Raw genomic sequence first — 9,331 nt, forward strand, 5'->3', positions numbered from 1 at the left:
CAGGCCCAGTAAGCGAAGTGAAATAGTGATCTTACAATGGAGTCAGTGAAGGGTCCAGCTAAGGTCCAGCACCTGGAGAGTCACTGGCAGGTGGCCCAGAGTGGGCTCAGAAGTGCCTCCAGGATGGAAGCTAGAAGGGTGGCTTAGGTAGGCTCTGCTCAAAACAAGGCAGGGTGGGGATTCCTCTGCTCTGCTTGCTGTTTGGTGCAGCCCCTGGGAATAAGTTGTGATAGTTGACCTTGGACCTGGACCCATAATGCTCTGCTCGCTCTCTAGAGAAGGCACTGGTTAGAAAATGCTAGAGGTCACCAAGGCAACCTATGCCTCCAGGAAAGAATAGGGCATAACTTCTAGGGATATGTCTACCCAGGTTGGTCTTCAATTTGCTGCAAAGCTGAAGATAGCCTTGAATGCCCGATCCTCCTGCTACCACCACCTAGGGGGTAGGATTATAGACGTGCAACACCATGCCCGATCTTGTATTTTTCTTTATTTATACCCTAAAAATTCCAGAGTATCACTTAAGGTTCCCATTTAATAAAGGTCAGTTTATTCCATGGGTGAAGGTAATCGCCAACTCTCCATATCCTTCTCTCCCTTTCTGTGGAAAAGGACAAGTAGATCCAAAGGTTAACTAACAAAGGTAACTTTCACTCCTTGCTTACCTTCAACAATTACCAACTCAGGCCCCATCTTCTTTCACCTCCCTCCCCAGATATATACAGAGATGTTATTACTATCAGGAAAAGGAATGCAATGAATACAACTACTTTGAAGGGGTTAAGTATGTACCCAATTGTATGTGTATTAAAGAGAGAGGAAAACGATATAAAATAAACGTAGCAAAATGTTAAAAGCTGGCAAGTCTTGGGAAAAGGTCATCCGGGAGAGAAGTTATTTGTCCCGTTCTTGCGAATGTTTTGTAAGTATAAAATGATTTCAAATTAAGAAAGCAAACATCTATCTCCCTCTGCTGAAGCTGGATGATGCATGCACCATATTCTCTTTGCTCTGGTATTCTCTTTATCTCTGCTTTGGGGTTTTCTTGGACAGCCTTACTTCTTGGTTCCTCTGTAAAGAACCTGGTGTTATTTGTGTTGAAACCAGGTTACTGACATTTTTATGGTGTTTAGTCTTTCTACCCAAGAACTTGTGTATTTCCCTTTGAGCAAATTCACTCCTGTATTTTTCTGGATGTTTTACAGTTTCTCATCTGAATTTTAAGCGCTCTGTGCTTGCTTGCTTTACTGTTTTAAATGCAGGATTCTCTTGCAGTGTACCTACTATCGGGTCTCAATGTCTGTTTTGAGTTTCCCAAATGAGAAGTTTTGAAATTGTTTTGTAACTATTCTGAGGTAGATATTTTTTAGCTTGTTTCTACTATCTTAGTATTACCAATGTGTTGCAAAATTTTCAAAACAAAATATTCTGCAGTTCGCTGTACTTAATAATTGCAAAATGGGAGCTGGAAAGGGACTCTGCAGTTAGCAGTACTTGTTTCTCTTGCAGAGGCCCCAGGTTCAATTCAAAGTACCCTCACAAGCATTTGTAACTTCAGTTCCTGGTGATCTGATACCTCTTCTGGCCTTTAAGGGTACCAAGAACATACATGGTATACATGTATATATGCATGCAAGCAAACACTCATGCACATAAAATAATCATTTTGGAATTGTAAACCCATGCTGCTATTATTACATGGAGGAAACAGTGAAGAGCCCTAGAATCTCGGACATTGAACTGGTTTAGATAGGTACATAACAGATCACATCTGAAATCTGCAGAGAACCGCTATCACCATAGAAAAACAGAAGAGGAGCTGGGAACAATAGCTTAAAATGTAAATAGAGCCTTTAGCCTGTTCGTGGCCTCAGCATACACAAAGAAAACATGTGTGAACCAGTTCTCTGAGAGTATGAATATTGGAAAGGAAAACTTGACATGGAGAGGTGGACTAAGAATGAGCTCCCATAGTAGGGCAGGTACCCCATCTTAAGGCATCTCACGTGGCCCTGTCTTTCACACCACTGCTTCAACATTCACTCAGTGCTGAAAGTAAAATTTTGCCAGCTGCCCAGCACCCACACTGCTTCTCACAAAAAAACCAATCAGTTGCACTGGGGCATACACATCAGTCTGCCGTGGACCCACAGGGACACCTCCAGCCAGTGCTGACCCAGCACTGCCAATCCATGAGCTCATCAGGAACTGCTTTAATGCCTCTCAAACTGAGCATCTGAGAAAAACTGGATGTCTGAGAGAGATGAAAAGCCGTAAAAACTAATTAATGTGGCTTCATGTCTGCAAAGATGTTGGAAAAGCCAGTATTGCTTTTACTCGGCGATGAGGAAATACTTGGCTCCTCCAGACCAATAAATGGGTTTTTAAGTGAGAAGCTAGGTGAACCATTGACGGCTGGGATTCCCTGGGCCTGCAAGACGCCCCAGCTGGGGGCAGCAGAAGAAAGCCCGACAATAAGACAGGTTAGAGCCACTGAGCCAAGCACTATGCAAACAAGAGGAAGCTCTAATGGAAAGAGCAGGTTTTCCCAAGCCATGGCAGCGAATGGCACTTGAATCGCATAACACTCTAAACCTCAGCGATTAGGTGGCAGCCCTTCTCCACTAGAGGAGATTTAGTGGGATTGGCGGGAGCTTCAATTCAAAGTCCCACTAATTTAACATCATTCTCCAGAACAACCTTACCAAGTTCCCTGACTAACGGAGAAACTCAATGGGATTAGGTTGTTTGACTCCCTGCCTAGAGTTTGACATTTTACATAGCCAAGCAAAGAAGTGTGTTACTCCGAGAAGTCTCTCAGACCAAAATTATTTTGAGAACAAAGTTGAAATCTGCTTCCAACTTACTCTTTACTGCTAAATTTCCCTTGAAAATTTCATCTCCACTTTTATAAGCCCAATATATTTCCTATTTAATTTCTTCTTGAGACTCTTAAGGTCAAAAACTTTAAGAGCTAGATTATAATAAGTGATGCTGAATTATATTAAACCTATAAAACTAAAATCTGGCTAAGACCTATGGCTTTGCTAAAATAAATAAGTGGTTTTATTAGCAAATTGAACAGCACATTTAGAAAGGGTCAAGCCTTCTATTCTGCTTATTAACACTGACTTTCATCTCTACCCCAATTGCTCTTGCTCTGCCAACTTCTAACACTGAATAGACTCCTGGGGCCTCATTGGGGTTCAACAGACGTTCTTGAAGTTACTAAATGAACTTTTTCCCAGGATACTGTGCATCCCCAGATTTGAAAGTTATCTCGGTTACTGTTCTATTGCTGCAAAGAGACACCATGACCAAGCCAATTCTTATAAAAGAAAGCATTTAATTGAGACTTTACTCACAGTTCCAGAAGGTTGATCCATGATCATCATGGCAGGAAGGGTGATTGTAGGCAGTCAGGCAAGGGACTGAGAGTTTACATCCCAATTCATAATCAGAAGGGAGAGAGAGAGAGAGAGAGAGAGAGAGAGAGAGAGAGAGATAGAGAGAGAGAGAGAGAGAGAGAGGGAGAGGGAGAGGGAGAGGGAGAGGAGGAGAGGGAGAGAGAGAGAGAGAGAGAGAGAGAGATAGAGAGAGAGAGAGAGAGAGGGAGAGGGAGAGGGAGAGGGAGAGGAGGAGAGGGAGAGAGAGAGAGAGAGAGAGAGAGAGAGAGAGAGAGAGAGGAGAGAGACAGACAGACAGACAGACAGACAGACAGACAGACAGACTGGGCCTGATGTGGGCTTTTGAAACCTCAAAAGTGACACGCCTCCTCTAACAAGGTCACACCTCCTTATTCTTACCAAATCGTTCCATTAACAAGAGATCAAGCATTCAAACATATGTACCTAAGTGTGACATGGGATTCCCCTCCGTATGCTGTGAATACCATTGGTTAATAAAGAAGCTGTTTGGGGCCTGATGGGGTAGAACAGAGCTAGGCAGGAAAACTAAACTAAATGCTGGAAGAAAGAAGGGCAGAGTCAGAGAGAAGCATGTAGCCCCGCCAGAGACAGATGCTGGAACTTTACCCAATAAGCCACAGCCATGTGGCGATACACAGATTAAAATAGGTTAAATTAACACGTAAGAGTTAGCCAATAAGAAGCTAGAGCTAATGGGCCAAGCAGTGATTTAATTAATACAGTTTTTTGTGTGGTTATTTCGGAAGTCTGGGTAGCCAGGAAACAAACAAACAAGTGCCTCCTACTACATATGTGGGCCCTTCTCATTCAAACCACCATAGAAGATACCTGTTTTCTTCATGAGCAAACCCTTCTTTCAGGTCACAAAGAGAGAACAAGGAAGAAAGTAGTACTAAATTAATCAGCTTGCCCTTTGGCTTGCAGCTCACTTTGCCAAAATAAGATACACAGAATAGCCAGGAAGACCAAAATTCTACTCATTGTTCAACACTATAAATACTTGCTCCCTGATGACTAGGGATTAAAGTCGGGTCATCCGGCTTAGGTAACAAATGCCTTTATCCACTGAGCCATCTCAGCAGCCTTCCTTTTTATCCCTAGACACAGTCTCACTATGCAGTCCCCGCTGTCTCAAATTCCCAGTCCTCTGACCCTTATCTTCCAAATGCAAGAATTATAGATATTTGACATACTTTTGTTTAGCCTGCAAAGCTAACTTCCTATTGCTCTAAGTCACTTAACAGCTAGTTCCTTGGCTAGACCCTCCTGTGGTGTCTCCTCCACCGTGCCAGCTCTACCCTCGCACTTCCTCATAAGGCCTCTCCTATTCTGCTAATAGTTTTCCCACAGTTTGTTTTCCTGCTCCCTTCTTATTCCTCCACTTTCTAAATGAGCTGGGTTTACTTTACGTCAAAGGGCATCTCTGAGCCTCTACCAAGTCTCACATGAGTGTGAGTTACTAACAGGCGTGCAAGTGCAACTGGGGGATCCCTGTGGAGCTCGACGTGAGATGAGGCTGGACACGAAGCCTGAGGTGTACACTCATCTCCTGTCTATTGGAATGAGAACGGTAGTGGAGACATTGGATCCCATGTGAGGAATGTCACCTTACATGAAGAACGTGAAAGTGGGTAGAGAAGACGAGGACAATGGAAGGAAGGATGCTTGGTCAGACAGACCCCTGAAGAAGAAATGTCCCCTTTCCTTGACTGCAGTAAATGGTAGGGGTTCCTTGGAGTATACAGCAACAATAGGTTTCTCTTTGTTTTACCTCATGAGCAGAGAACAGCTGCAGAGTTTCTGGTGGCAGGGGGAGGGAACAGTAGGAGATGCCTGTGTGCCCAGGAGCTTAGAGAGAAACCACCCATGAGCTTCCCAGAAAGAACTGAGAAGTGGTGGTCCCACCTGAGCATATGTAAGCAAGAGACCAAAGATCAAGATTCCAGCTCGTCCCGTGACCTCAGTATACCCAGGAGGAACAAGGCTCAAGAACATCAGTCTAGGTTTCTGTCATCCACTCATCCCAAGTACAGGCTCATCTTCGTGTTTCTGATGATCTCCTGAGAACCAGAAAGGTGAAAGGGCATAGCTCCCCCACTCACCCTCCCCATTCCTCCCCCTCCTTTAAAAAATGGTCCAAATAAACACACGCCCTGTCACTGGGATGTCAGGAGGTGGAAAGAGGACCTTGCACACCGTGGAAATGCCTTGACGTGTTCAGATGCCAGAGTCATCTGTGACTTTCCTCTCAATCGAGAACAGTATTGTCTAAATGTTTTCTTATCATTACTTTCCAGGTGGAATTTTAATGCCATAGGTTTACTGTATTTGTGTGTTGTAGGTATCACTGGACTTCATACATTTTTAACCTTTTTTTTTTTATTCCTCTAAGAACTAATATTCATGCCTCTTGGGGGTATTGACAACAGGAGTGAGAATTCAATAATAACTAGATTCTTTTTTCTCCCACAGAAGCTCAGGGCCTGACCCTGCAAGCCTGTACACATCTGAGGTTTAGATTTTCCTCTGCTGGAACCGGAGGGGTGTACACCCTTACCGGAATAAAATGTCCCATACATACAGCTGGAGTGGCATCCACTTGATTTCCGCATCTTCAAACCAGCTGGCTTCTGACTGGCAAATTGTTCCAAAGCAAAGCCAGCTTTATTTTTGAGCTAACCCGTAGATACCTGCTCAATGCAAGCACGAGTGCTTATTTCATGTTTAGACACACGGTGGGCTTCTTGGGACACTACAGTCTAATCACCTATGCGCTATGTTGTATCTGGGGAGCGTGTGTGTTATTTTAACATTGATTTAGTGTGTTTGTATGTGTGATGTATACCTGTGGATATACTCATGTCACTGTGTGTGTGTACGTGTGTGTGTGTTATTTTAACATTTATTTAGTGTGTATGTATGTGTGCTGTATAACTGTGGATAGATTCATGCCATTGTGTATGAGAATGTGTGTGTGTGTGTGTGTGTGAGAGAGAGAGAGAGAGAGAGAGAGAGAGAAAGAAAGAAAGAAAGAAAGAAAGAAAGAAAGAAAGAAAGAAAGAAAGAAAGAGAGAGAGAGAGAGAGAGGGAGGGAGAGAGAGAGAGAGAGAGCATGTGGGTTCTGGGGATGAACTCAGGTGACCAGGCTCAACAGCAGGCACATTTGTACACTGAGCCACCTTACTCATCCTTGAGCCTGTTTTAAAGTAATGAGCTTGAAACTTCATTTTTTTAAATTTTATTACGAGTGTGTCTATGTGTCTGTGTGTGTCTGTGTACCTGTCACAGCATGTGGAGGTCAGAGCACAACTAGTAAAAGCTGGTTTTCTTCTTCCACCATGTGGGTCTAGGGGATGGAACCTGGGTCATCAGGTTTGGCAGCAGGCATCTTTATCCACAGCCATCTAACCAGCCTCAAGAGACTTCATACTTCTAACACAGGCTTGAAGTAAGCAACCCAGTGAAGAAAAGCATTAGGATTTTTAAAAATAATCTATCCCTACCTAGGAAAATTTTCCACAAAAAGCATCCACAATCAACCTGCAAGTGCTGTCTGTCTACCCACACTGAGCAGCTCTAAGGGGATAGTAAGTAGTGGCTGCCCGGGTGGTGACCTCCCTTCCACACTGGCTGAGAGGCGGCCAGAGCAGCACAGGCTGCCCAGATCTGTGCTCCAGGAGCCTGAAACTGGGGCTGCCCACTGGTGTGAAGATCCTGAGGAGGAGCCGTGCTCACCACTGCTTGAAGAAACAGTCACACTGGAGTGGAGAAGTGCCTGGGTGACTTGGAATAGCCTTGCTAACAGGCAGGACCTGGAGGAGACCACCCAGCGGCAAAGGTAAACACGAGAGGATAGGACTTCACCCCACCTAACATCCTTGGTCATAGAACACCCCAACCCAGACACCCACCACCTCCACATGGAAAGAAGGATTCAAAGCACACCCGAGAGGAAGTTAGAACTGGCTGGTGTAGGGAATTTTGGCAGAAAGTAGAGTCCTCATCCAGAAGTCTCTCTCTCTCTCTCTCTCTCTCTCTCTCTCTCTCTCTCTCTCTCTCTCTCTCTCAAAAAGGAAAACTAATTTAATGCGTTTGAGTTACTAAGACTAGTGGACCTCCCCCTCAACCTTCAGAGGTTAGCATTAGAGAGAGGAAGAGAGAGAGAAGAGAAAGAGAGAGAGAAAGGTGGAGGGAGAAAGGGAAGAAAACTCTTCTTCCCAACCTGGGAACTAGTTGTTTGTCTCCAGCTTATGTCTCACCTGAACAGGCTTTGATGACTACCCGCTCTTTCTCCACACCTATTCTGTAATATTCTATTACTTCTCATATCTATAACCCATCTGTTTTTCCCACGTATTCCTTCACTCCCTTTTTTCCTCTTTCCCCCTTCTGTCCTTGCTTTATTTTTTAATTATTAATATCTTTACCTCTAAAGAATTATGAAGTACATGCTTCCTGACAGTACACTAGGGGGCAGTCTCTGAACCTCTGAATACACAACCCAAGTATCCAAGTGCCCTCTCCTACAAAGTAACACAGGGCCTGGTGTCCACAATTGCTACTGCAGTCAGCTTCCTTCCTCCCTAAAAACTAATCAGGAACATAAACCCACGTGAAGATAACGCAGGGAGACTCACATCAATAAAACAACCCCCCCAATAAAAGAGGGGAAGAGAAAATAAAAAACAGAGGACCCATTTTTCAAAGCAAAAGAAACACATACATCCACCAACCAACCAACCAACCAACCAAGAGAAGCTGGTCATTACAATAACTCAGAACTCCTCCATACCAGAAAGCAAAGCACAGGGAAAAATGAAAGGATTTCAGAGTCTTATATTTTAAAAGTAACAAAAAGACCTCATAGAAGACTCAAGTAAGCAAGAAAATCAATTCAGGACCCTCCCCAAAAAAGGTAACAAAATAGAATAAACAATAGACAATTAAGGGGAGAAATTCAGAAGCATGTAGGGGAAAATCCAAACGGAAAAACAACCAAAGAGAAATTCTAGAAATGAATCAATCAGTGAAATAAATAACACAATGGACAGCAGCATCAACAGATCGAGAGGAAGAAAGAATTTCAAGGATGGAAGACAAGGTTAAGACAGCGATACATTCAGAAACCCAGAAAAATTAATAATTATGACTGAACCTTCTGAGGACACTGGGAGACATCCAAAAGAGCACGCCTAAAATTCATGGAATAGAAAATTATTAAGCATAGACATTTTTATTCAATTAAATTAAAGCAGAGAATTTCTATGATCTGTAGGAAAAGTGTGGGTACAAGAAGTATAGAGAATCATAAATAGACAAGATCAGAGAGAAAAAAATCCCCATGACATGCTTTGACAGCCCACATACTAAAAATTGGAATGATACAGAGATTAGCACGGACCCTGTGCAACGATGACACACAAATTCATGAAGTATTCCATATCAAAATGTCCCATGACATGTATTCAAGATGTCAAGAATACAAAGCAAAGAAACAATATTAAAGGCTGCTAGTGAAAAAATGTCAATTAGCAAAGAGAAACATCAAGGTAATATGAGATCTATCCGCAGCAACAAAAAAAGACAAAAAATACATATTTAACATATTTCAAGGCATGAAACTAAATTCCTGCCAAGAAAGCTTACTATACTCAGAAAAGCTATCTTTTTTAAAAATTTTTCCTTTAATAAAAAACTTTACACAAACAAGCCATTAGCTTATTTCAAAAAAAAATTAGTCTAAGGCCTTTGTTTTAAAACAGCTTAAGTTATATGATATATATGTATATATGCATTATATATATATTCAGAAACAAAAAATAAAACAAGAAAACACACTAGATCTTCTTGCTATCCTCTTCTGGAGCTTTTGGAGCCACTCAGTTCACATTCTAGAATACCTG

General features: G+C 42.7%; 1 pseudogene; it reads left to right on the forward strand.

Annotated features, from left to right (window-relative positions):
• The first annotated feature begins 8,774 nt into the window (after positions 1-8,774).
• On the forward strand, positions 8,775-8,875 carry LOC130874072 (U6 spliceosomal RNA; annotated as a pseudogene).
• Positions 8,876-9,331: the final 456 nt, after the last annotated feature.

The sequence above is a fragment of the Chionomys nivalis genome, chromosome 4 (genome assembly GCF_950005125.1).
Source record: "Chionomys nivalis chromosome 4, mChiNiv1.1, whole genome shotgun sequence".
NCBI classification, from domain to species: Eukaryota; Metazoa; Chordata; class Mammalia; order Rodentia; family Cricetidae; genus Chionomys; species Chionomys nivalis.